General features: G+C 38.2%; 1 protein-coding gene across 2 annotated transcripts in view; it reads left to right on the top strand.

Moving 5' to 3' along the window:
- The first annotated feature begins 1,030 nt into the window (after positions 1-1,030).
- Positions 1,031-7,542, top strand: part of LOC122834318 (nuclear receptor coactivator 3-like) — a 43,316-nt gene continuing 36,804 nt past the window's right edge. For both annotated transcript variants that reach the window (XM_044122644.1, XM_044122642.1), the window contains exon 1: positions 1,031-1,179. The gene's annotated coding sequence lies outside the window, so the exon portion shown is untranslated. The remainder of the gene's footprint in view (positions 1,180-7,542) is intronic.

Raw genomic sequence — 7,542 nt, 5'->3', positions numbered from 1 at the left:
TTTGCACACTTCACCTCTGTTTTCATAGTGAAATGGCAGATAGCATTTTCTCCTCGCAGCAAAGAGCAAGGAAAGAACATTCATCTATTCAACCCTCTAGTCCCCGACGCCCTTTAACCTCACACTTGTCCTGTTGCTCTCAGGCCAACCTTGGCCTTCACTCCTTTCACACCAGTTGTAAACTGGCCTGCTTGACAGATTGCCACTGAGAAAGTTGCTTATATAATGTGAGCCTGCACAACGATGATGTGGCAAACCGTACAGCTTGATGCGGCAGGAATTTGTTTTAAATGAAGACGCAAAGAGCATCTTCATTTTATGTGATAGTGTATTTACAACCTTTTGGGTATCCGCCAAAGTAAAATCCTGTGACGAGGTACATGGAGTGTTCTGTTTGATGACATGAGGTAAAACTCACAGTGACGGTTTTGTAGATCTGTTATCAAGTTGAATTAGTTTGTTATCATTAAATTGTAGAAGTAGAACAAAACAAAATCATTACATATGAATATGATAAAAACAGAGATGCTAAAAACATTTCCACAAAATAGATTAAATGTTCATAATCCTGTTCCTGCAGCAACTCAGAATGTATCTTCATTAATTTATACAGGTTACTTTTGCGTGCCATATTGCAGTAGCCGAATTAGATGCAGTCTGTACATATCTCTGTAACACAGATAAAGGGGTGTGAATACTGTTGCTATGCAATACTTGTGTTACCACCACAAAAAATTTCAAATTCACACCGGAGTGCTTATAAATATTTTAAAACAAGTATTTTAAAGAAAGAATTTTTAAATAAATCAATTGTCTTACAAAAAAGTGTAGCCCAAGACAATGCAATGCTATGTAGAAAAGCAATTAAAATAAGTGCTTCTGCGTCTAAAAATAAAATTAGAAGTCTCTCTCTCCCCAAATAATATCAGTGACTACTGGTCATGTTACCTAAGGGTACTAGTGTGCGTGTAGTTCATTTTCAGAAAGTGCCAAACAGTTTGATTCAGTTCAAAATGGAACACAACTACATTACCCAGAGGGCATTTCGTTCTGCTACAAGCTGGCTCCCTCCGCTCTGGGAGTGTTTCCCATTTAAACAAACACGGTATCGCCGAAGATGGCGGAGAGTTTGTAGAGGCTTTAAAGAAGCTGGTGCAGTCAATGAAAGCGTCCAAGCCGGTAAGTTGTTTTTTTTTAACCCCTGCTAAGTGGTTTGTGATTCAGTCACAAACAAGTATTGAACAACCGGCACTTGGTTGTTTGAGCGTGATGTTTTTTTGTTGTTGCAGAAGCAGTTGGTGCTGCTTCGCTTCCGAGCAGGCTGTGGTTTTTAAGCTACCGTGTTAAAACGAGCCACCTTAACGCTGTAAATTTGTTGTGGGATTTTAGTCGTGGAATAATATTAAGACGGCCGGCGCCGTGAATATGACAGTAATAAACATCGAACTTCAGTTAATAGTTTGTTATTCCTATTGGTTTTCGCGTTTAATAGCCGTTTCCATATACCGCTAGCCACAAAGTTTTACGAGACATTGACTTTGATTCGCTGGGGTGCAGTAGTCTTCCTCCTCCCGCTCAACCCGACAGAAAAGTCTGCTTTTCGGTGCTTACGGACCGTTGTTTATTACGTGTTTGCATTCTTTGAAACTCGACAGTTGAGTTGACCCCATTCATTGAACGCAACGTAGCCGGATAGCTTTGGGAAGTCTGTCCGCTTTGAGAGGGACCAGTTGTAGTACATCTGCTGCTGGAGGAATCATCTGTCTCCCTCCACAGGGGCTGTGAGTCTTTAAAGCCATACCAAGATCATGTTACAGCACTTTCAAATGTGAGATTCCAGTGTTTTATGTTTTATTAAAACGCATGGAAGGTTGAGACCCAAAACAGAATATTAATTTCAAAAATGGCAAAATTTCATCTTTTGTTGTTTTTGTTCTTTCTTTTAAATCTTGCCATTGAGCAAGTGTTCAATGATGTAAGTTCACTTGTTGAAATTAATATTAAACATTCAGCTTGACTTGGAAAGAACTATTAAGTCATAAAAAAAAAAACATTCCCATGTGAATCAAGCATGGTGTTGAACTGAAAGTTTGACATTGTGATGTAAATAAATACATGATTTGAATTTTGTTTGTGTTCACTTTATCAGTGGGAGTTTTTGAAACTTCTACCAGCAGTATCACATTAAAGGGGATGTGGATGGCACAGTGAATCTAGCAATTGGAACAAAATATCATCTGAACTTGAGCTATAACTCTAGCCATATTGTTGAAAAGAATAAATAGCAAATGGTATCCTGGGACGTTTTCTTGATCAAAAATTGTTCAAACTGTAGCCCCCAGTATTAAATAACTATCTCTTTTTGATTGGATAGATAAAATTTACTAATTAAAACTGGTTTAACTCAAGGCTACTAGGCTCGTTGTGTTGTTACTTTTACAAAATAGTTTTATGTCTGAGCAAGTGGCTTGATTTATAAGAGAATTGAAACTAATCTTTAGGCATTGTGAAGGGCTCTTCCGCCAAGAAGAATTTCATCTAAAGACAGTTATGCAGCCACGATGAAATGATCTATCTAATAAAGACTATGAAAACCCAAATGCAATTACATTACCAACAATCCGAGCTGGACTGAATTCTATATTTCTGATTAAATCAATCATGAAACATCCATTTTGAAAGTGCAGATGTGCAAATAGATGTCTGCAATGAGTGTTGTTGTAGAACACACTTCAAGATTTTTTTAATGTATCTGTTTATTTTGTACTTTTGACATGGACGCAGATTATTTTGATTGAACCTTGTGCTCACTTATTAGATCAGTTGATTGACAATATGACCAGAGTAGGATGTTGGCTTATAAAATAATATTCTCCTTCGTATAACTTTAACTTCCCATTGTTCGACCGAAGGTTTGAGTTTGTGGCCTGGCTATTTCCCTAACAAGAAGTGAATGGAGAACAAGTTAAGTTCTGAGTGCATTTAGTCTACATCATCAGCAGGGATTGTGAAAACTCCAACCCACAACTGCAAATAAAAACCAGCTCTTCTGGGGGACGTTTCAGCCAGTACCATTCAGTGATTGGCTTTATACTTATTTGGGCAACCTGTTATGTTGCATGGAGCTCCAAAAAAACAGAAAACGACTGCCAAACTTGACCCGAACTGTTTGGAGAGTCCGCTCGGGTAAATCCATCTGTTATTTATCCGTTTACTGTGGCCAGATTAGGCAATCCATGCTTAGAACGGCCGCCATCACACGATTAAATCCCGGTTTCATTGTTGATTTAAAAAAAAGGCGAAACAAAACGTCTACAAGTTTTGTTTCATTTGTGAAGGAGGTTGAACATGGCCGGAGTTTCGTACAGTCTCTGGTTCTTACTCCCTGTGAGCTTAACAAGGTGTTAGGCTGAGGTTGTAAGAGGGCATTCTTGGAGAGCGTACTCCTATGAGGCAGTGTGTTAGTCATTCCCCTGAAATGGCTGTGGTTTAGGTGTGTTGTTGGGCCCGCTGCCCTGGGGCCATCCCTGCCAATACTTGCAGGCACCTACATCTTGATGCCTCTTCGAATGAAGGACTCTCTTAAATGATCCTGTTGTTTTTGTTTTGTGTGTGTGTGTGTGTGTTTTTTTTTTTTTTTTTTTATCTGGATACTAGAACATAGTTCAGTTGTTCAATAGCTAGAAAGCATGACTACTGATTGAAGTCTTCAACTGCCAAACGAGCTTACCTGTCTTTTTACTTTGACTCTCACAAAACACCATTACTCAAGCGAAGGTATGTCGTTTTCTAAATGGAATGAATATCCACTGTGGGAACCTGTCCAGTGAATTGCTTCTGCTCCTTCTCTTTGGCAAATGGAGCCCCCTGTTCCCTATTCTCTGTTCCTTTATCTACCACTTTCTTTCTCCCTCACACAGGGTGTCAGGCTGCGTTAACAATGAATCAATCTTTTGGGGGGGATTCTTTGACTGCAGATGGGGTGCAGAAGTGACCGCGATCCGTGGCTCTCGCTCTTTGTCTGCCATCCCCCGTGTTTGCAATAATTCATTAACTTATCACTTTTTCTCATGGGTCTGGGAGAGGTCCTCTCTGTGGTGGCAGATCCCGATCTTATGTCACATGATTGATTATGCAATTACCATAATGTTAGCGGCATTACATTATAATGAGATAATCGGTTTAATATTCTACCACATATGTATGATTGCGTTGAATGTATTTCTGTAACTGGGTTTAGAAATAGCTCTTGGAAGGGCCGCTTATTTCAGTAAATTATGTTCAGAAGAGGTATTTACTGACTTAAAGAAACGATATTGAAACAAAAATGCCACCAGTAGTGTGTTGTGTAGTTATCCTGTAATGACGCCCTGTGAAGAAAACAGCTGTTTTTTTTCCATGTTTTTGTGTTAAATGCATGAGCAGGCACCATAATTAGGAAATAATAGCATGAGGCCAACGCGCAGCAACAAGGATGGCACAATTGGTGCACATTGGTCGCGCTTAGTCAATGCGTCAACTATAAACCTGACTTAATCTGACTTAATCTGTCTTTATCGTCGCTGCTACTGGTGTATGAAGAACCCGATTTGAAATAAACACACTTAGCCTGGTGGGGGGAGCAAGTACAGCCTGGTGGCCCGCCAGGCTTGTAATACCCTGGTTCATGCTACTTACTGAGGATAAAACTGCGTTGCTCAGACTGGCTTGGTAAAGAGAACCAGCACCGTTTGGGTTACAGTGCCCTGTTGTGGAATGGAGGGTTAATCCTCCATTTCTCCATTTATATAGGTGTTTGAAACCCTTTTATAATGCTTGAATTTGCATTAGATGTTTTTCAAGGTTTGGAAATAATATTCAAACTGCACAGTTTTGCAGAACGTCTGCTTTCAGACGGTGATTAACGTCTGAAAGCATTGATTACACTTCAAACCAGATGTTTCACACATTTAATGAAAAGACACACACACTTTTTTTTTCTCCTCGCACTGAAGTTAAATCAAATTAAACTGAGTTGAAATATTATTGAGAGTCTGATCATACTTAATTATTTATCCGTACTGGTATAAGCATTCCATCACTTGATGTATGAAAATGGATTAATGCACCTGGCTGCAAAAAGCTCAAATTTTGCAGCTGATTTTATTATTTTAAGTCTCAGAACGAGTTTGAGGTTGAGTTTATTCACTCGGTTTGTAACATTTAATCAAGACTTCTGAGCCTGTGTGAGTCCCAAAAGAGAAAAAGTAAAAAATATGCACTTTTACACTTGACCCAGTGACACTTTTTTTAAAACTCTGAACATTACTTACTTGTCAGGTTCGTCAGCTCTTTCCTTCTTAAAAATGTATATAACTTAAATTTTCATTATCACTACTTATTTTAGCTTACCAGAAGAGCTGGAAAAGGCATAACGTTTTACTTTCACTAGCTTTCTGGTGGCAACTTTTAGCCAGTAGTTCTAGAGTATTGCATGCGTATTGGAAAGGGTTATCTCTACTCTGGGTTGAATGTTTTGCTCCTTTGTTTAAATATGTGGAACAGAAGGTTTGTTTTTTTTTTCTTTCCCTAGAGATATTCATGGCGAATGTGACGAAAATAAAACAAAGCACCTTGAAGTGCTGACGTAGGGAAACATTAGGATTACTGTAAAATGTAAGAAATGAACTTATTTATGTTAGAAGAAAGAAGCACAGCCTGATTCAAATTTAGCTTAAAACTGTGACAGCTATTTTTATATTTCTGTCTTAATAAGGAAATTCACTGTTTATCGGTAAGTTTTAGATTTTCTCAAAAACAGCAAAATGTTTGTTTTTCTGTCACTGGAGCACTAAAGAGTTAACATGCGGAGCCATAAAGTCCAAATATTTCCAAATGAAACAGTTAAGGTATTTATGCTTATTGTAATAGTGTAAAAAAAAAAGTGACATTGTCTAATTGGCTGGAAATCTAACCCTTAATACAGCAAGAACCTTCCAAGTAAAAATATTGCGGTTAAAAAAAAAAAATCATACTTTACTACACCATTAAAATGAGGTTGTGCAACTCTGCTTCTTAAGACTTCATGATATTGTGTTCAGTCATCTATTCCAACAGAAATGGAGGATTTATTTCAGCTCTCATTAAAACCAACAGCAGAAGAAACTGTTTAAACTTCAATTCCAATCTAATCATCAGTTTTTATGCGCTGTAATTATCCTTCATCATTTTCAAAATCTTCAGATGTTGCCTGTACTTGCTGAGTATCAGTTTTGAAACACTGGTTGAATCAGGAAATTGCTTCTGATGATATCAAACGCCTAACTTGTCCAAAAAAAAAAAAAAAAAAAAAATTAAATAAATTGTGTCCTCAACTGGACACAAGCTCCTAAAGTGTCAACTGGACACAAGCTCCTAAAGTGTCAACTGGACACTTTAGGACACTTTTTTCCTAAAGTCCACATCAGCTATTCATATGGCCTGAGACACCCTAAAGAAAACCTTTACTCTAAATGTTTCAAACTAATACAATAAGCAGAAGCCATGCTTTTTGTATTGGATAGAAAAAACAAAAAAACATTGATCAACGCGCACATTAACTCTGTCTGACTAAGTGGACACAGCATTTGATATAGTTTTATGCATCATGTAACTGGAAAGATAATTAATAAAATAATATAAAACCAGCGTGCAGCTTGACTACGAGGAGAGCACGAAAGCTCCTCACTGGGCTGAACCTGCATGGTGAGGTTAGCACTGGTTCGTTAATCTTTTAACATATTTCTAATATTGTATTAAAAAAGTCTTTAGTGGTTAAATGAAAAATCTGTAAATTCATTTTTTACCCAATGAATTGCTGGAATAATCAATTTCTAAAGGAGTTATTAATTGCAGTCCTAATTTAACGGGGGTTTTCTAACATCATGCAGCCCTCAGATATGATTCAAAGAATAACCACATGGGTAGTTTTTCTTTTTTTTTGATGGTGTTTAGTATTGTCACAATAAATCACTACTCTTATCATGATACTTATTTTTCTTAAGGATTCTAAACATTGCGATAATCGCCAATTCTGCTGAAAGTTTGTTTTAGACATTTAAAACATTTTCACTACTTTTGCTGTACTACATCCTTCTAAAATCACCAGCGTTCCTTCATGACTTGAAGACGAACAGCCGGGGAGCTCGTCTTTTGCATGCCTTCTTGATGACTGCCCCGTCTTTGTCGAGTGGCTTTTTTTTTTTTTTTTTGCCTCTGCTTTCTGAATAGAACGCATTCTTTAAATGTTTCATCAGTCCGAGCCTCAGTGTGCCCTAAGAGAAACCGTGCAGCAGAAATAATGGTTTTGGTTTTGAGCGTCCGTCTGTCTGGTCTGTCAATCCATCAAGTCATCGTGCGGCGCGACTTAAGTTGGAAATGAATAGCCCGATAGCTGAACGGTGGCTGTGAGAGTGCTCTTGATGTCATGGAGCTGAAAGGACAGCCTGATTGTTTCCCTCCCAAGTTGAAATATGACTCCCTGGTCTTGATGCTGCTTCTGTCAGGCACTAGTCCTGGCAGCGC

Source organism: Gambusia affinis, linkage group LG07 (assembly GCF_019740435.1).
Source record: "Gambusia affinis linkage group LG07, SWU_Gaff_1.0, whole genome shotgun sequence".
In the NCBI taxonomy this organism is placed as follows: Eukaryota; Metazoa; Chordata; class Actinopteri; order Cyprinodontiformes; family Poeciliidae; genus Gambusia; species Gambusia affinis.
This window is presented reverse-complemented; position numbering and strand designations above follow the sequence as displayed.